Source organism: Patagioenas fasciata, chromosome 5, assembly GCF_037038585.1.
Source record: "Patagioenas fasciata isolate bPatFas1 chromosome 5, bPatFas1.hap1, whole genome shotgun sequence".
NCBI classification, from domain to species: Eukaryota; Metazoa; Chordata; class Aves; order Columbiformes; family Columbidae; genus Patagioenas; species Patagioenas fasciata.
In genome coordinates this window covers 9,158,134-9,178,552 of record NC_092524.1, presented here as the reverse complement: position 1 = coordinate 9,178,552, position 20,419 = coordinate 9,158,134, and the positions used below count along the sequence as shown (strand labels likewise).

Below are 20,419 nucleotides of genomic sequence, written 5' to 3'. Positions count from 1 at the left end.
TCTTCTTTGAGGATTAGGCAGAACAGATACTGAACGTGTCTGGGGTTTTCATATTTCTTATGTGCCTTATGGGGAAAGTCTTGGACTTGCATTTTTCTGGGTCTTGTTTTTCATGTTTCCTATATCTGTTTGTATCTTTTTCAGTAATTCAGTTTGGACTGCAACTCCCAACTCTGGCATTACATGCTGACTTCTTTCTCTTGTGTTTGTTAGCTTTGCACTTCATTTAATGCATCTGTGAGTTTGACCTACAGCTCTCTTGTTGTTGTTCAGCTTCTCTCACTTCTTATTTTCCTCAGAATCATGGGCTCTGTCTCTCATGATCACATTCAAAACACCTTCACACATTTATATTCTCAAATGCTTCATTAGTCAGGTCCAAAGTAACTGTCTCTTCCAGCTTTTTTTTTCTGTCTCCTTTTTCTCACACATTTTCTGATTTTTATGCTTAGCCTATGCTCAGATATATGCTGAGGATGCAGGGATTTACCACCAACAGTTGTGAATCTCTTAAAGCCACTTTCCAAGTCATATCACACAAGTACTACAGGGCTCTAAAGCTCATCTTGGAAACACCACAAAGAACCTGTTTATCTACTACACAGTTACAAAGTAGAACTGGTATCTAGGGCTTTCATATATTTGATGATTTCTTGGTTTCCTTTAATTACTGTCAGCTGAGATAGATTAAGGCAAGCTGAAATCAGTCCTAACTTACCTCAGGCTTGCTATTTTCATGCTGTTTTCTCACAGCAGCACACCAGAGTCTTGGAGCCTCAACATCTCTATCTCTGTACCATTGTAAAATTCTGTCTGAAATGAATATGTGGAAGAAAGTCATTAGAAAGGAAGGTAAGTGACACAGAGAAGTCAAAATGTGTGCAGATGACTGGGAATGGATGGTGAACTTTAACTGGAGAAATGTGAAGCAGTTTCTAGCTAGTCTGTTGTAAACTTGGGAGTGATACTTGATAGGGAAGTGGGGGAAGACAGAGGATCTCTTTAACTGTATGCTTTACCAAAACAAATCTGCTTTTTGTAGATTAGGAGGGCATTGAAAATGTGATTATATGTACTGTGAGCTGCAGTAGGTTTCCTCAGCTTGGCTGAGGAAGAAAGTAGAATCCTCCTGAGATTCTGGAAGGCTAAAATAGAGAATTGCTGATACAACGTGAATGCTTGCTTCAAATAATTGCTGATGGACTGTGAAGAGATGGATTTCGGATCACAGGAAGTTTTATCCCATGTGTATTAAAGTTATATTACTGCCCAAATTGTTTGTTAGTTGTAGCATCCTATCTGTGCTTCCATATTGGAGGAGCCTTTCTTGCCAGTATTTTCCCTTCTTTAAAATAAAGATGGGTAATTTCTGTTATTGTGAATGCTCTATTAAAAGGAAGCTTGTGAACTGATACCAGTAGTGAATCTGTATTAGTAAACGACCCAAGTTATTGTGCTTCAGACTAACTTGAGTTTTGAGGAGCTGATTGTCTCTGTAGCGTTGAGCTACTTTCTTGTGGTTTTTGTGGCTTTACTTGTTATGCTATGACTTTGATACACTTGTTAGGAGAAGCATAGAGAGGTCACTTGTCTCCTTGGAAACCAGAAGATAAAATTACTCTAGTTGTATCTGTTGCCTGTATTTTGGTATAAATAATTTCTTGTTTCCCAAAGGATAGTTACCTAGACACTAAGGCATTAACCATTTTGTAATGATTTTCTGTCTTCTGCTAAGGCAAGGGGGTCTTGCAGTGGAAGAACAATAACAGCACACTTAATTGACCAGCTCAGATACACTATTTGCCTCAAGCATCTTGCATTCTAATTAGAAATCAAAGCATTACAAGGTGTTCCCTTTGCCTCATACTCCTGACAGTTTGTGGAGTTTCTCTGCCTTTCATCCAGCCTGCTCTTCACTTCAAGGTTGTTTTTATGCAAATATTTTAAATAAAAGCCTTGTAGAATACGTTCTTTCTGTAAAACTTAGACTAGTAATGGTAAAGAGCTCATTTATAATATATGTTACTGAGGTTGTTGCTATTCCCGTGGAGATACTAATGTTGCACTTCAAGCAGAATGAATATGGGAAGGTGCTAAGATTGCGAGAACTGTAGGTCAGAAACACTTTAGCAGATGTAAAGGAAGAGCTATGTTCTTTTTAAAAGAGTAGATATGGTGTGACAGGTGATTTTTGCTAATAGTGTAGTGGTAACAAGCAGCAACTAGACAGATGTGGTCTTGGGAATTTTTTTTTTTTTGTCTCTAAGCATTTTTATTTACTGGAATATTTATTGTACGTTGCAGCATTTAACACAAGGAAAAATAGCCACCTGCAGTGATCCTACTTGAGCTTGGTCTGTATCACAACTATTGACCTTATGCCGTGTTTTTAGGCATTAGAAAGATGATCATGTAAGAGGAATGTTTTCCAGTATAATATGGACAAATACATACAGTTGAAAATTCTAAGATAATAAAATTCTTCCTGTAATGTCAAAAATTTAATTATTTCATCCTTTGGTCTATCTTTGATTCCTCTTCAGATGCCACCTATGACATGTGACATAGGTAACAGCAAACACCTGAGCTTCTTAACTCCTAATGTCCTTTACATCATCCTTTGCTTATAGCATGAAACTGCAAGGTTTTCTCCAGTGCTAGGCTTTTAAGAGAACTAGAAAAAATCCATTTACATGACTGAAGAGCACTGTTTTGGTATGGGTTTTGACTTGTGAAAATTGCAGGTGAACAAAAATGTAGTATCAATTAAAGCTGATCAGGGGAATCAGATGCTAAGACAATCTGAAAGTCCTGTAGTTGAGCAAACTGGCACCGAAGGTGCCTCCTCTGTGGAGGAGGATGTATTTTGCCTTTTTTTTTTCAAACAAATTGCTAAAAGTTTTTCTATAGAAATAGCTAATTTCATTGCCAGGAGTGTGGTGCACCATTCTAAAACAGCAGCTATGTTCATGCTGTCCCATGTACCTCTAGAGCTGACTTTATGGCGCGCATTGCATTTTGTCAACTGGCAGATCATTTCTCTAGTACTATGAACAATTCTCTAATTAGCATAGCACGGTAATCCGTGCTGTCTCTTGTGGAAAATGTAGTCTCCAAGGCTGCTATATTCTTTTAAATTTACAAACTATTAAAAAAATCAGGAAGAATTGCCCTTCTGGTAAAATGTATGTTTCTTTTCCACTGCTTGTTGTGTGTCCTGGTTTTTATTGGGCTCTTGGAGGCTGTTTGCAGTGATGGAGTCGGAGCACACAGTTTCCAGCAGTGTTCTGACTCTCTTTCCTGATCTTTCCTGGTCAATAGACTTTCTCCTATCACCATGCCAACCAATTGCAGTTTGTCATCAAAGATCTTGTGACTGTGTCCACTGAATGCTGATTTTGGAAGTTCAGATTTTGCAGCGTTGGGTTCTCCTTTGAGGAGGTTGCTGTAGAACTAGAAATGGTTTGACTGAAAACAACAGATCTGAAAGTGAAATTGGATGTTTCAGTGACATTAGAATAGTTTCCTTTTCCTCATTTTTGGTTACTTTCATGTTCATGTTGTCTGATAAACACTGTGTGGTGCCTGGCTTGCAGTGCTAGGTGAATACTCCTGAAGGGAAGCTTATTATTAATCTGAAATAGAAATATGAAGTATACTGCTTGGTGTCAACTACTTGCTAAGGGGTTTCTAGTTGTTCAAATTAAGTTACCCATGGAGAAATGGGCAGCAGTTGCTATTAGCATGGAATGTTTTGCAGTGTTTTTCTGTGATAATAAGGAATAACAAATTGTGGAGCACTAAATATAGAAAAAGATATGCCTATCTAAAACATTTTAACATTTCTTAATTTTATTCTTTTAGCCTCATATTACTGGTGGTTTGGTGGGTTTGGTGTGTTTTTGTTGTTGGTTTTTGTTGAGAGAGCTCTGACATTAAAACACACCTGTTTGCAGTGTTCTTTGTTTTATTGGGTTTTGTACTAGACATTGTAAATATTTGTCTGGGAATCTTGATTTTCTTTTTTGAAATTAAAACAAGGCTGCGGGAAACACAATCGCGGGGGAACCTTAGAAATAAGGTAGCAGCCCTTGTAATAGTGTCAGTGTTTAGCTTAATGTCTTCAGCTATAAAAAGAAATCCCTAAAGGTCTGAGGGAGTCTGGAGGTCCTGAGTGTCTTGAAGTAATTTAACAGTTTTAGTATGACAGAGAACCTTCTGAAGAAAATAAAATGATCCTGCAATTATGAATGATTGCAGATGATCTCTACAAACATCACTCATTGTCTAAATTGCATTTCCCATTAATTTTAATTTTTCTGACTCTATATTACAATCTTGTATAATAACACTTGCCAAAGCAAAAAACAGTTTATTAGGAAAAGCAGTTAATCTCTGTTCAAAGGCTAACATGGCTTCATGTTGGTAATATCAATTGTGAACTTAATATTATACTGTGATGCAGCTAGGTAGAAGTAAGTAAAAAATGCAAAACACAAGTCACCATTTCAGATAATTACATTCTATTAAATGTAAGGTTGATATGGCTGCTGTGGTACAAAGAAAATCTCAAATACATCACTGTGTAAATCTTGTTTTGAAACATGTGGATTTGACTTTCAGTGAATTAATGACAAGTGTAGTAGTATATTAGATGAGCAAAACTGAAATAGTGAAGAGAATTATCCAGATCAGAATTCTTTCATTGCTGGATAACTAATCATAGTCTATATTTTTGATGAAGCTTAGATAAGCATCTTCCACTGCCTAATTTGTTTAATGTGGTAAAATAAAGTCCAGTTATGTATAAGTAAACTTGCATAAAAATTAATAGGCAGACCTTAGCTTATTTTTCCATACCTTATTAGTACCAGCTGTGAGCTATTTTTCTTTTTATTCTGTAAGCTAGTCCATATTTAACTACCGTAAGTATTTTTTAGGAAAACTCCACCAAAACTTCGAAATATAGCACAACACTCTAAAAAGCAAATGAAACTATCTAGAAGCAGAAAAACAGGACATATGTTTGAAAGTTGAAGTTGTTTTTCAAAAGACACCTGAATTCCTACCTGAAAGATTTTGTCATGTCTTTGGATGAAAACTCACAAAATTTGAGCAGCTTAATTTTGTTAACCAAGTCAACAGTACATGGACAATGTTAAGGAGCAAGTGTGTGGAGATGGTTACTTTTGTGTCCTTGTAGCCAACACAGTGTTAAGGGTCTATATAACTTGGTGAATGATGCTGGGGATTAACCTCTGTGGGTTTTTGCCTGTCTCATATACTGGCCTTTGAATTTGATTGAGTGACTCGCCGGGCAAATATGTCCATATTACCTGCAGACATGACAAAACTTGAGTCTCTCAGGTCTTATTTTATTCCCAGAAGTAACAGAATGGAAACCTTTAATTTGGATAGATAGTGTCAGTGGCGGTGATATTGAAACCCAGCAGAACTGGTGCATAGTGGGGACTGTTTAGTTTTTATCTTCTAGCTGTTATGAAACAATTGGTATTTGTAAAATGATGGATCATATTTTGGAGCTCATCTCTGCGGGAATGTCATGGAGATACTTGTGAAAGGGACAAATCCAAAGGCAGCCAATTGCACAGCTGAAGAAAAAGATTATAGAAGCTGATGAAGACAATGCAATAATATGCAAAAGTCTGCATGTAAATAGTGTATGGTCCAAATAAAACTGAAGTTGCTGTAGATTAAGTCTTATGTGCAGCATTTACAGGGCCTGGGGTAGAGTCTTATCTTTTTAAGCCTATCTGGAAAGGAAGATTGAAAAAAAAAACCTTCCCCCCTGCCAAGTATTTTGTGAAAACTAGGAGTTTCATTGCAAGCTACTATAAGGGCATTTACATGCCTGTATCAGTTAGATTTTTCTCTTTGGAAGTTGGAGAAGACTGTAGGAAGTGGAGATGAGATGATTTTTCTTACTTCTTTAAAAAGCACACAGCGTTGACCTGTTGTTGCCCTTTCTGAATCAGATGTATAATTCCATGTAATTTAATTTACCTTCCACGGAAATCAATTGTGAATTGTCTCACCCTTTCCCAGTTACTACTAAAGCATTTTAATGGTTTAGGATTGATCTAACGAGCCCTCCCTGGAATAACTAATATCAAAGTGGTTTAGTAAAGACTAATTTAATTTTTCTGACTAACATTGTCAGGTTTTTAGACCTATTAGGAATAATAAAGTCGAATGGCTGTACTAAGAGGAACTGAGCTTGTGTAACAAAGCCTTGCTGGCTATGGGTGGTCTGATGTACATTTCCAGCTAAAACCCTACTTTACACACGTAAGATTTTTACCTACTTTCAGTTTGTGTCTATGATACTGGTATGAGTATTTAACAGCAGAAAGAAAGCAGAATTAATAACAGAAGTAAAAATATTACATAATAGAAACGTATTCATAGTTTGAATTTCAGTGGAAGATAAACTTTGTGCAACGTAACTTTACTTTCATTAAGGTAATTATCTGAAGTTAGCATTTTATTAATCATGATAGATGTTTGCTTTGTGGAGGATCTCCATAGCTAGATATATTTTAATGAATGTGTTTTTCTTTGGTACGCATATTTATATTAGTAAGTAACTGCATCTTGGCTTAAAATGTTTTTATCCCACCCAGAGGGAACTGGGAAAAGAACCTGGAAAACAAAAGCAAATGTTTTGTTCTAATAACAATGCTTAGTTTTCTTGAAAGTTTATAAAAACCCTGGAATATTTAAATTATTTACTGCATAATACTGTGAATTATTTACGTGAGTTCGGGTTATATGAAGCTACTTATCAGCAATGTGTCATTTTCAATATGAATTTTTTTTAAGTTGGGTGGTTAGGATATTTTATTGGAGTAACTGAATGCTTGGGTTTTGAGAGCTTTTGTAAATGCCATCTCAAAAAAGCTTTTCCAGAAGACAGCAAGTGAACTCGCTTTCTAAAATACTTGAGGTGAATACAGTTGAAGTTAATTAAAATGTAAAATTTGATGCAGAACACCCTGTGTTTCCTGTGTAATAGATATAAATGTATAGGAAGGGCAGACTGGGAAGCCCTTGTTCTGTGGAAAAGCTTTTACTCTGTATAAAACTGTGACTTTGATAAACTGTTCACTGGTTAAAGGACTCCTGAGCATCTGGGTATTTTTAATCTGGTCCTAAGGTATATGTATGAAGTTTTAATAGTGTCTGAAAGAGATACATTTAGTATTATTTCAGCTGTTTCCTGATATTTAGTTTGCGTCACTAGATGTTGAGTTGTCTTTTAAATTCTAAGCTGATGAGTTCTGAAACTTTTTTTTTTTAAAAAAAAATTTAATAATATATTTTTAGGTTGCTAGGAAGGCAGAGCTCTATTGGGGTGCTCTTCAAAGAAAGCAACTAATTTTCTAATTCTTGTAGTTTACTTGTAGCTGCTATAGTTATAGAAGATAATTTGCCAACTGTTACATATCCTATTGACCTGTCCTGGTTGTACAAAAACTGAAGCAGACACAGTTAAGCATACTCAGTGTAGTGCACTAAGGCTAAAGAAGGATGAGGTTTTGCCATTTTTTTGAAACATTGACCTAGCTTGTTAGTTTAGAGAGAAAAATCAGGGTGGTGTGTTTGCTGTGTTAGGATATGAAGGTGTTTGCTATAATCTGGTTTTGGGCAATAACAAAAGTACTGGTTATAGTTGTACCTTTGCAGGGAAGAAATACAACAGGTACGTTCGGGTGGATGTTGGGAAACAGCCAGTGTGTAACGTATCATTTAGTTGCTGCTTTTCCCTTTCTATGTGGGAAGAAACATGATAACAATTGCTATTATTTTTGCCCTGTAACTCCGGTCTCCTGGAATAAGTATGCTTGTGAGTTCCTATAACTTATCATGACTAGTCAGAAATCATTAGGTAAGAAATGTTATTTGGATTTTAGTTAGACTGAATCTGAGTAGTGCATTCCTGAAATACGACAGAAGTAATCTAGTAGCCCTCTTAGATGCATATAAACCAGCATCTGTTAAACATAAATATGAATAGTGATCAAATGTTAGAGCCTTTGCTGATGGGTCAGGGGAAAGATCTTAAAGACTTGGATAATTTCCTATAATCTTTTATGATGAATAAAAAAAGGACCTTCATTTCTTTAAAATATGCTGTATATCAAAATGAAACCTTCCGATGTCTTCAGTTGGATGCAATATGCAGTGAAGTGGTAGTAAGACCTGAGAGTAATCAGATTAAAGTGATGTTCTCCATTACAAGGAAATTAGTCATCTTTTTTTTTTCTTTAAGGCAGTTTCCGAGCCAAACAGAAATGGCTGCTCTCAGACATTTGGAAAGCAGGATTTAAGAAATGGCATACGATAGCTAGGTTGGCTTCAAACTACAGGAAGTCCTTGGAAAAAATTCTTCTTACCTGATTCCCTTTGGAACTGTTGGCAGCAGTTGTGTGGGATACAAGTTAGAAAACTCTACTGGGAGATAAGTAGTTGGATGCTAGATTTTTGCTGAGCTTTGTTTCTTTCTATTGCTATCAGTTCTATCCTTTGCAATCAGTACTGCAACATATCGAATCACAGAATGAGAAGAAGGGTGAGAGTCCAGTTGTTTCTGAATGTGTCAGGTTTTTTGAATAAAGCAGTGCTGTGCTGGACACTACTGTTTTGTATTTTAAAAGCCTACATAATTGAGTGCATGTGAGCAAGAAATTGTGTGGACATTGACATTTTTGAAAGGCAGAACTCTTTGGCCCTAGCTACAAATTTCCTGCCTCTATACAAAGGAATTTCTTAAGAACTGAGTGGAGCCTTTTGACTTCATTGCGATTTTAAATACTTTTCCCTTCCAAGAGGTCTGGGAGGAGATTGTTTCTCCAGGACACAAACTCTTCTTTCCTCTTTGTCCTGTGTTAAAAGTGTCTTCGCTGTGATATGCAAGGGGTAACTTCCAAAGTGCTGCAAAATTTATCCTATATGCTTAGCCATGTTTTCCCCCATTCCTCACCACCTTCTTATCAAACATAGTCATGTAGCTCCTGCTCTCCACATGCGTCCTCATAGTCAAGCGAGTGGGAACAGTCAATACATTATATTTCTCAAAATGCTCATCTTAAGAGAAGCAGTCAAGATTTTCACATTTGGGTCTGTATATGATTGAGGGAAGCTTGTTTGGAAACTGAATTTTTCTTCTGATAGCTAGTTTGACTTAATACCTCCAGTGCGGTTTATCTTCTGCATGAGGTTCTGCTAGAATTAAACTGTACAGACATGCGGTGTTAATGTGGAAGATAACCAAACCCATCAGAGTTCAAGGTGTGTCTGGACAATGCTTTTAGTCGTATGGTTTAGTTTTAGGTAGCCCTGTGAGGAGCAGGGAGTTGGACTTGATGATCCTTCTAGGTCCCTTCCATCTTGAGATCTGTGATTCCATGATAACTTCTGGGTTGTGTTTTGTGGCTTTTTGTGTGTATTGGGGTGGTTTTGTTTGTGTGTGTGTGGTGGGGTTTGTTTTTTGTTTTGTGGTTTTTTTTCCTCCTGTTTGGCAAAGCTGCTTTTCCTGGGGCTTTGGTATAAAGTTCCTGGGGAGTACTGTTACAACAAAGTAATGGAGCTTTTGAGGTTGTTTTTGTTTTCCTTTAAAATAATTAAATTCTGGGATTTACTGTTTCAGGATGCAATAGAGGGCAAAACTAGGAGTTCAGAAAGGAATTTGATAGATTTGTAAAGAGGAAAAAAAAAACAGAGCCAGAATGTCTAGTAGCTTGATCATCTGAGGTTCAAGAGGCTTCTAAACAGCATGTTTCCAGAAGTAAGTAGGATACACAAAAAGACCTACCTTGTTTCTTGTACTTTTTTTCCCCAAAAATATGCTTTGGGTCTTTTTTAGAGAGTAGCTGATGAAAACAGCTTTATCACTGTGCTGAGGCATTTATCTGTTCCCATGTCCAGTCTAAGCTGGGCTGGCAGGGTAGGTCTGAATGTCCTTCCAGCAGTAAATTTGAGACCTGAAGCTACTGCATTTGTATGTGGAAGGTATGACCAGAAAAGGATGGGATGGGGAGGAAATAATGGTCATCAGCGTCCTTTGTGCCATGCCTTCCAAGGCATCTATCTGGCAGGCTCCAGACATTTTGCATCCTGCCATCTGCCACAACTGGTAAACTTAGAACAGTTTGTCCATTTATGTGTCTTATTTTGAAACATACTGATGTGTTTACAAGATAATTTGCATAAAATGACATCCGTGTACAAAACTTGGTAGCTCTGAGCCAGATGCTTTTCAAAATTGTTGACACAATACTTGCTGAATAATTTTGGCAAGCAAAATTCTGTATGACCTGCTTGTAAATAGCTCACGACAGTACTTCTCATTGAAAATTTGAGCTATTTGAGTTAGAAAGTAGTAAAATCATGTATTGTTTCTCCTTGAGAGTATAATGCTTAACTCTGAGATAGTGTTGCTTGATTGCTACCATTTTAAGATGGTTGCTTGCAAATATGCACAGCATTTCTGTATCAGTTTATCATTCCGCACCTCTTGCTTTCAAAAATGCACTAATACTAATGTGAATAATTCATCTTATGAACACTGAAATAGCTATGGAAACATTTCTTGCACTGCGTACTGCCTTTGTAATTTTGTTATCAACCTAAATATGAATATCTGTATTATTTTTGCTCAAATATAATTAAAGTATGTAATGGAGTCTTGTTAGTAAAAAATCCCGCTGCTTTTTTTTTCTCCTATTCTACATTGTTAATGTGTTTCTCTTCTTACCCCATGCTTCTAAACTACTCTTTCTTCCTATGCTGCATGTACAAGAAAGATTTAGGAAATCTTTGCCTTTGTGACTGACTTGCATAGGAATCTTCAGCATCTCTCTTTTAAAGTTCAGAGGTAACTACCTGCTGGACCATCAAAAGCCATCAAAATGTGCTTCCAGGTGAGCAATACTATGTCATCTGGCTAGGAATAATTTAGTAATCCATATTTTCTGTACATCTTTCCTTGGCTTGTGTATGCATCCTACTTCTAGCACTGTAACTGGTGAAAACACTGAGCCCATGTGTCTCTAAAATGTCAGTTTGTGGGGGAAAAAGAAGTTGTTATGATCAGCAAATACTAAGTGGTGTTAAAAAAAACCCCTGTGTTCTAGTCTTAAGGTAGTAAAACATCCTCTAAGGCATGTCTGAATTCCCACTTAGGCTGGACAACTGTTGTGAAAACAATAATGGTATTTCGAACCACTTCGAATCAGTGATGCTAGAAAGAACATCAAAGCTGATAGCCACATTAACACATGCAGGAATTTCAAGAGATAAGAGAATAATGCATAGAGCATCTTGTTCCAATCTTTGATTCTGGTTCTCTCAAAACTCATAAAGGCATCTGTTAAGTCTGGATAGATGAATGCTTTGGAAATGCTCTTTTCCTTGATTTCAAGGAACTATCATCCTAAATTTCCTGGACACATGTTATCTTTGTCCTAATGGCAGAGTTTCAGAGAACAATTGACTGAATCTGTTACTAAAGACAATGCCCAAGGGGAAAATGCTGCTCAATCTTTTGTCTGTTGCAATTTATCAACTTCCTTTCACATATTTTTATTAAGATGAATTGCTAACATTGGTTACAACCTGTAGCTATGTTTCAAATAAAGCATTTTTGAAGGTTTAGCAACAATTTGTCTGTTTCTAATGTAGTTTCCAGATGAGTATTATTCTGAAGTTGGGTCATCTTGCATTGCTTCGAGTCATAGAAGATGAGTCAGAGTCAAGCTAAGTGTGTGCTGTGGTCTGGTAAACTCAACATCTTTGGCACTTTAGTCAGCTGAGCCAGACAAGGTTCCATGGCTCAACCAAATAGTTTGGAAGAAATCACAATCTGTGTTTTTGTGTTTTGATCTTGTTGTTGGTTTTATTTCTTTTTTTGGTTTTAGCCCTTCTCTTCCATTTACCAAATTCGCTGAAGTCCCTGCTTTGAAAGCAGTTTGTCTTATTAGAATGAATTAATAATACAGTTGATTGTTGCTATGTTTAAAGAAGTCTGACGTATAGTAACAGAAGGATCATCTAATTCTAAACCTGGCTAGCTTAAAAATAGATGTGGATGACTGATTCTGTTGCAGCAATATAACGTCAAAACGTATTAGCTGAAGAAAGGACAAATAACCTAAAATGTTGACTGCATCTTGTAAAACTGTCTTGGTGAAACTCTGATGGCTTTTTCACTACAAGCTTAGTTTAGCTTAATGTTCTGTACTCTAAAAGGCAATGATGTTTGAGATGACAAACTTATTTAATAGCAGCTATTGTTGTGCTAGTTCTGCCAGGGAAGAATCAAACACGGCAAAAATGTTCACCAGCAGTCTTGCAAAAGAAGTCTGCAAACTACCCTGTTTCCCCAAAAATAAGGCCTACCCTGAAAATAAGCCCTAGCATGATTTTTCAGGATTTTTGAGGATGCTGAAAATGTAAGTCCTACTCCAAAAAGAAGCCTTAGTTACAGTTCATAAAAAAAGTCAATTTAAATAGTGTCCAGGAAGCTATACATTATCTACAGTAAAACTAATATCACTAAATTGCTAACAGCTACTTCTGGAATATAGGCTTTGGCATTTAGAAGACAGTCTGTTGTGTTTTGATAGGTGGCTTAAAAAGGCAACCAAAATTAATCAGAAGAAAACTGAAATACCATACCAAAGTTTCATAAAGCGAAATGAGGATATAAAGGAGAGTTTCGAAATATCCTAATACTTCCAACTCTTCATTTAAGCAGTTGCTAGCTGCTTTGAACATTGGAGTTAGCAAAGGAGACATAACCATTAAGCTAAGAACAAAGCTGTGTTATTTCGATTCATGTTTCTATAAATAGCACCCACACTACAGTATACTAAAAGGGTTAGTACCTAAATGACTCATAAAATATTAGTAAATTTACCTTGAGTTGTACTTTTACAAGACTGCTATATAGTATTAATTATGTAGATACAATAGTAATGGTTTATAAGGCAATATATGTTTGCTAATGAGCTATTAAAAAAACCCCAATAGTTTTTGGCAAAATGCTGTCTAACAATAAGCCAGAACTTTTAGAAAATAAATATAAATATACTGTGGTGTGGTGGGGTTTGTTTTCTTTTTGTGTGGTGGTGTTGGTTGGTTAGTTTTTTAAACTCAAGACTTTTTCTACTAAATGCATTATATTTGTAGAGGCTCAAAGGAGAGTTAAAAGGCTGTGGAAAACTACTCAGTTGATGAGAGGTGAATGAAAATGGCCTGTGTTTGGTGGAGAGACTGGAAATAAGTTTGTTTTAAAATTTCCTGCATATAGCATCTGTTTAAGCATGAAAATTTTTCTTTGCTTAATTTTGTGATAATTTCTTTAACTACCTTGGCTCCTGATTTTAATAGCCAGCAGTGTTATTTCTCAGAGCTTGGGACTGTTACATTACTAGCCTGTGACAGTCTGTGTATATAAAAGATGGAGCGCATTGTTAACTGGAAATGTTGCTTAGCAGTTTCTCTCAAAGGACAGATTTTTCTTCAAGTTATTGTACAGTTGTTAGAAAGTTAACTGAAAGTTAAGAACTAATAAGGAGAATAAATTTTCTACCTGCACTCTAGCAGCTTTCATGCTTTTTTTCATTATTTGTACGCCATGAATATTCCAATGCAAGTAAAGCCTACTTATGGGCATGCGGGTGGGAAAGGTATTAGAATAAAAGATTTTATACGGTGTCTTATGATTATAATTATTTAAAGGATGACGTTTTTGCATAGAAGAGGTTTTAATAAAGACTTTAAAACTGAGCCAAATAATGTGCAAAAATTAACATGGAGGTAATAAATTCTGTAATCCTTTTTATTTTGTAAAAAACAAAAACAAACCATAAAGAAGTTTGAAAATGACCAGGATGTCTGGCCAAATGTTTTTGAACAGTACTGTTGACAAAGTGTCCATCGAAAGTGGTTATTTACTGTGAGAATCCTTTGCAAAAACAAATATTTAAAAACCCCACAAACAAACAAAAAACCAGATCGTGTTTTTGCTGGATATACTGCAAGTTCACTGTACCTGTCTGGGCATTTAACTCAGGACAGACACAGTTTCTTGTATCAACCTCTTCCGTCTTTCTGGGTCAGAGCCCATTGCCCAATGCATGTGGGAAATGTCACTCCTCCGAGTGGCTGAGGAGAAGGGAGCCCTGGAACAGCTGAACCTTTGCTGTCATAAGATATTGCTGGGGCATTTCAAATTAGTGGTATTCTAGATTTTTATAACTCCCCAATTATATATATATATATATATATATATATATATATATTTTGTAATGGTTGCAAGGGCTAGAACTGCTGTGACTAATGTCTTATCAGATAAACCCAGTATTGGCTTTAAAAATTTTGTCACTTTAAACCCATGTTGGAGGCTTGCCTTGTGCACATCATTGCTTTCAGTCCTGCAAGAGATACAACTGGACTGACAATATCAGTGTCTGGTGCTCAGGTCTTGACTGACAAATCTTTGTTTGCAATCCCTTTGTTTTACCTGTGTGGTACAAGTTGCAATACAGAGGTTTAAAATCAAGAACAATTCAAGTTGCTGTTGCAAGTGTTGCGTGTGGTGCTTTTCTTCTTCTCTCTCTGTAATGGGAAAACCCATTGCAGTATTCCTGAAATTTCTGCTTAGTTTTGCATCTCCACAGGAATCTCTGTTCTCTGATCCTCCTGGCCCTGAGGACCAAGGTACCTTTGGGGACAGTTGGTTAGTGCTTCTATGAGAGAAAGAAGCCACTGGCTTGGGCAAAAATGAGGCCTGTGCATTAACCTTGTCTTTCGAAGTAGTAAAAAACTGCATTAAATTCCAGTAATATTTGCAAGTGCAAAAGTTGACTTTTTGTTATTAGCAGAGTTCTTCAGCCCTTAGTAGGCATCCATACACTTGTGCCAACACCATTCAACATGCTATTTTCTTGTTATATGATGTGTAAAGAAAAATAAGAAAATGTGTGAAAATTAGACTTCCTTAAAGTAAGTGACTGCATCAGATGAACTCCAGAGGTCCCTTTCAACATTTAAATTATTCTGTGATTTTTACTGTTCATTGGATACATTAACTGGAAGAAACACTGTCTGTAATAATCTGTGTCCACAGATTTTTCCATAGCATTTCAGGGATGACTTATATACTTTCTGAGAGGCATCTCTATCAGCAAGCAAAAATTACTTACCAAGGCCTTCTACCACTGATGCAAAACTCCTCTTCGAGAATTCCACAGCTAGTTCAAAATAAAATCAAACCTGTTCTGCCACAGATCTTTTTCTCAGATCATTAGCTTGCTTGACCACAAATTTCTGCACAGAACTCTGCAGCTCCATCCAGGTAATGCAAATGTGTTAGAGACATCCAGATGAAGCTACTTGTGTATGGTCATCCATCCAAAAGCCAGACAGCTTTGAAAAAGGGGCTTTTAAAAAAATGGTTATGTCCTCTGTTTAGGGATAGAAACAGGCATGCAGCTTTTTGCATTCATCTGTACCGCACAGTTTTAATTTCTCTGTTAGTTGAGTCCAGGAGAGTTGTCATTGGCAGTTGCATCATGCAGGATTGTTTATACAATGCTACCAGCACTCTGAAAGCAGTGTACCTTGCTGTTATAATGAGAAATAATCAAAAGAGACAATAAAGAACAGGTAGTCATCTGCTGAGCTGTCGTTTGGCAGTTGGAAAGCATACTAAAATTCAAAAAATATTTGAGAGAGACTGTAAAAACAGATAATGCTATAAAATACTTTGGTTAGATGACGTGAAAGTAATACCACATATTTGAAATCTCTTAGAACTCCCCAAGGTAGCAAGCGCTCTGTTCTGTCTTCATCATAATACAAAGACTGTACTTTTATGTATGTTTGTGTGTTGCTGGTTTTGTGTGTGTATATATATATATATATATATTTGTTATGTTTCTTTCTTTGGGAGATTGGTATACACAAACAGAAAAAATATTCTAATCTACATTGTGGTTTTGTACTAGATAAGCAGTTTCGTGCTATAGGCAAGAAATAATACAAGTAAAATAAATACATTTCAATCGTTAGTTCTTTCCTGTCACTTCTGCCAGGCTGCACTGAGAGTCAAGGAAAACTCTTCAGGTATAAACTTTGCAAAGCAGCTCCTTTCTTGGAGAGAGAGAGATCTAATTGGTATCTGACATTGTAACTGAAAGGAACTAGCACTGTTGAAATGTTGATTGCACATAACCTCGCCGTGTGGCAGTTTGGGACATGCAGTTTTTCATAAAGGTTACCTGGATCCATGATCGAATTAGGAAAAGGTGTGTTTTGTTTCTGACCATGTGTACAGTGATACTGGAGAAAGATTTGTGGATTAACTTTAGCATTGTTATAACATGTTTGTGGTTGTGAAATCCCTGTGCCTTATAAAAAACAATGACAAATTGTAGACTCAACTTTTTTTTTCCTGACTGTAAATGACAAATATGTATATTTTTTTCAGCATCTAAATTTGTTAAACTTAATTTACAGGAAGCAAACTTTAAGGAAAATTACATTTATTTTATAATCACAAGTTTTTTGTTTACTTTTCTTCATCTCCATATTTTGAGAGGCATTATAAGGAAGAACAGAGCATATAAAAATCAACTGGACATGCACTTCTTTCCAGATGTATAAAACTAGGTATCTTCTTGTCTGATACTCAGTCAAACTCAGGGATGTGTTTTTGATGCAGGAGGACACCTGCTTGTTTTCCAGTGGGCAGAACCCACCACAAGTGTCATTTCCCAGACCAGCATTGAGCCTTCGTCCCATGGCAGGAGAACGGAACGGGTTTGTCTGGGACTGCTGAACGTGCCTCTTCGTCAGCAGAACTGTTGCTGGTAGTTTAGAGGTGGAAACGTTCAACAATGTACTTATTATCTTGCCACTTCACCCACGTCGACAGATGGAGCTTGGTCTGCAGGAACCCTGTGTTTGCACGGTAGCTTGTATTTCTTTGTGCTGCAACCGGTTGCTGCATTAGCTGTTGAGTGCAGGCGTGAGAGCTCCTGGATCCTTCCCACACCTGCCATGGTTCCTCTTGCTCAAGCAAAAGGGCACTTGCTCTGTTCTTGGCTAAATAACTCTGGTTCCTTCGCTGCCTCAGGTCCCTTCCTGGCTGCCCTGCTTGCCGTAAATCCCAGAAAACATCTAGTTAGCAGTTTGGTTGAGTGTAATTAGAGTTCTTCATGAAAAGACTCTTCATTTGGTCTGGTGTCTTCATTTGCGTGGTTGTGCATCTTAAATTTAGACTTACTTGTGTTCCCTCTCTTCCAATGTCTTTATACTGAAAATACTGGCACCAGTTTAGACTAACATTTTGAATTTTAAGTCATGAATCTGAGATTTCTACTGTAAACTGAAGAACCTAGTCTGTGAGTGGTCTGGGCTTCGATAAGATAGTTAAAAAATAGTTAACAAGTGGGTTGAGCTTCCCTCTTGTGGCTACACTATGTAACTAAACACATGCTGTAAAACGTGAGCTTAATTATGAGAATTTTTTTTGTAGTGAAAGACTTCTGTGACCTCCCTTGAGTTAACACTGCTTGGGATTTTCTGGTTTTGAAGGCCCCAGTTGTTCTGTTACAGGCATGTCGTGTAAGTTATAAATAGTGTTTGGTGACAGTTCATGCACACTTTACATGGAAAGAAAAAAACTAAGATAAACTAAGAAGATTAAGGGTGACAATGAGCAACGAGTAGTAATAACTAGAAAACTTTATTTTCTCCTTCTGACACTTGTAAAAAAATCCCACTTACCTTGCTGAGGCATTTGGTCATGGCTATTTTCTGCTAGTTCTCTTCACTCAAGGAAGTGATTTGATATTGATGAATAAACTGTTGATCATTTCCAGATTGATTAATAGCGTCTACCCTTAATTTTTCCAGTTTCATATTAGCTGTAGGAGAAAGATTTTGTGTGTGTGTTGACAGTGGAATGATCAACACCCTAAGCAGTTCAAAACCAGAAACTACTTCTCAAATCCTGTGTTCATGCAAATTAGATGGTATTACAAAAGATAATGCAATGGTTTTAATTTGAAGATTATATTTACTCCTTTTTTCTTATGGTATTGTATTGTTAACCTTGCAAGACCATGTGTAATTTCGTCCTCTTGTCGCTTTGTCGTGGTCTAGGATCGCTTCAGCCTTTGCAGTGGCAACAGATGCTATTCCTCCAGCTGGAAGGAGATCTTTGTTAATTTTGAGGAGATAGTACAATGATTAGAAAGCTTTACATGGAGCTTTTGCAGTCCTTTCTGCTATGTTGTATCTGATTGCTTGGTCAGGACCATGCTGAATGCATTTGGAGGATGTAATAATGTATACAGAAAATAGAATATTTTGAAAGAATTGAGAAATCCGACTGACAGGGGTAGCAATGAACCCCACTGAAGGTTAAAAACCTCTTGAAAACATGATACTTAACGAAGTTTGAATGTAAACAGAAAAAAGTGTAATTTCCCCTTTTATTAATCATTAAGCTTCAGGAAGCTATGATTAATATAAATTTTTTTCTTCATTTAATTGTGATACAGTTGATAAAGTAGAAGTCCACATTAGAAGTGATGCTTAGCTGAAAGCATGCTAGGACTGTTTGCACAGTGGAGAAATTGTGTCAAGATGTCACAAGATAATTTGTCTTAATACCTAATAAACTTAGATGAAAGTTAAAGGATTGTAATTGCCCACCTAGAAGAAGTTTTTGTAGAAAAATAGCTACAGTATGTAGAAAAAGCATTAAGGAGTTAATACTGTGGAGATGTTTCTCTCTACATTATTCTACCTCATTCTCTAACCCAACATGTTACTATATCATTTCAGTTTAATAAATAGGAAAATCAACATACGATCTTAATCAATATTAGTAAGCAGATGTAATTTACTGGTTAGTATACAAGGCTTGACCCCTTGGGCATATTGTGGATGATTATTCATGGTTCACAAATTATCTTACAGCATGAACTATTTTTATCTTTTTGAAAGGCCATTCAAGAAAAAGCATTTATCTCAATTCACAGAAGACTTAAAAATGCACTGCAGCCTGAAAGGAGAGACAAAAATCAGAGTCACAGTGTGGATCCTAGGGACAGAAGTTACAGCAACAAGTCCATCTTGGTAAGATGTTGATCCCATATCCTAGAATACTCCTCATTATTTTAGCTTGGAATTGCAGGTTTTCATTTTCTGGAACACTTGCTTCTAAAATGTTTATTTAGCATATATTATTAAATACATGCATTTTATCACTTAATAACTAATATTTTCATGACCAATAGCATAATGTTGGTAGTAATTGTTTAACATTGTCAACTTCATTATGTTAACATGGTATATATGGTTTTTCTTATTCCATTGCGGTATAACCTGAAAGATCTGTGCCGGTCTTTGAAGGATGAAACTAAGGATAATGTTGATAGGATAGAAGAAGTATCAGTGATTGTTTATCTTCATAAGTGGATTAGAGAAAGCAGTTTTCATGGTGCTTTAAGGCTGTTTAATATGGCAAAGGAGAGGTGCGTGTGTGTGTGAGCATCATTAAAATTCCTGTTTCTTCTATTGCTTTTGGGGTCGACTTAGTGTGTTTCTGACTGGGGAACTGTGGCTTTGAATCTCTCTGAGGAATTGTCTTTTTTTTGCTTCTGATGTATCAGAGTGCAAGATGTGAAACCAAGGGTAAGGTTATACTGGTAAGGTCCTCTATTACATCCTTTGGCTTTGGTGGGAGGTAAACAGGTTCCTTGGTGAGCTGTGGCTTTGGGGCACACTGATAGAGCCATGTTCCCTCCCAGCACATGTCAGCTGCTAGTGGCAGAGTAAATATATTTTTTTTACATTTTTAGTGTTTTTAGGTTACTTGGTTTGATAAAGGGTAACGATGGTATCTAATTTTTTGGTAAGAGTTCACAATGCCCAAGCCGGGTCTGCTTTTCTCTTTTTGAAGTAGAAAATAAGCAAATGGCATTTTGGATCCTGTAGTAAATGTTATCTTGGTATTTCTTTCTAAAAGATTACTGTTGCACATAGATTATACAATGAATGGCCAGATGATAAAATGAAAGGATTTAATTCTTAGCTGTTATGTATCACGAAGTATGGCGGAGTGGGGGGAAAGCTAACTGACAAATATAGTCATATACAAACCTGAAGCTGGGATATTTAAAACCATGAGATCTCTGATCAGCTGTGTGTTTAACTACTTTTTTTTCTTGTGTTACTTCACTCTTTTATGTGAAGAAATGTGTGTCACAACACTGTGATTAACAGCTGAGTTACTGAAGCTATGGCAAGGATTAAGGGTGATTTTGTTCTTAGTGTTGCAAAATAATGTTTTGTGAGAATTATAGCACTGAATTGATGG

At 36.5% G+C, this 20,419-nt stretch overlaps 1 long non-coding RNA gene across 1 annotated transcript in view; it reads left to right on the top strand.

Annotated features, from left to right (window-relative positions):
- Positions 1–19,177, top strand: part of LOC139827991 (uncharacterized) — a 153,120-nt gene extending 133,943 nt beyond the window's left edge. The window contains exon 3 of the long non-coding RNA XR_011739141.1: positions 19,045–19,177. This is a non-coding gene — a long non-coding RNA (uncharacterized lncRNA). The remainder of the gene's footprint in view (positions 1–19,044) is intronic.
- The last annotated feature ends 1,242 nt before the right edge of the window (positions 19,178–20,419 follow it).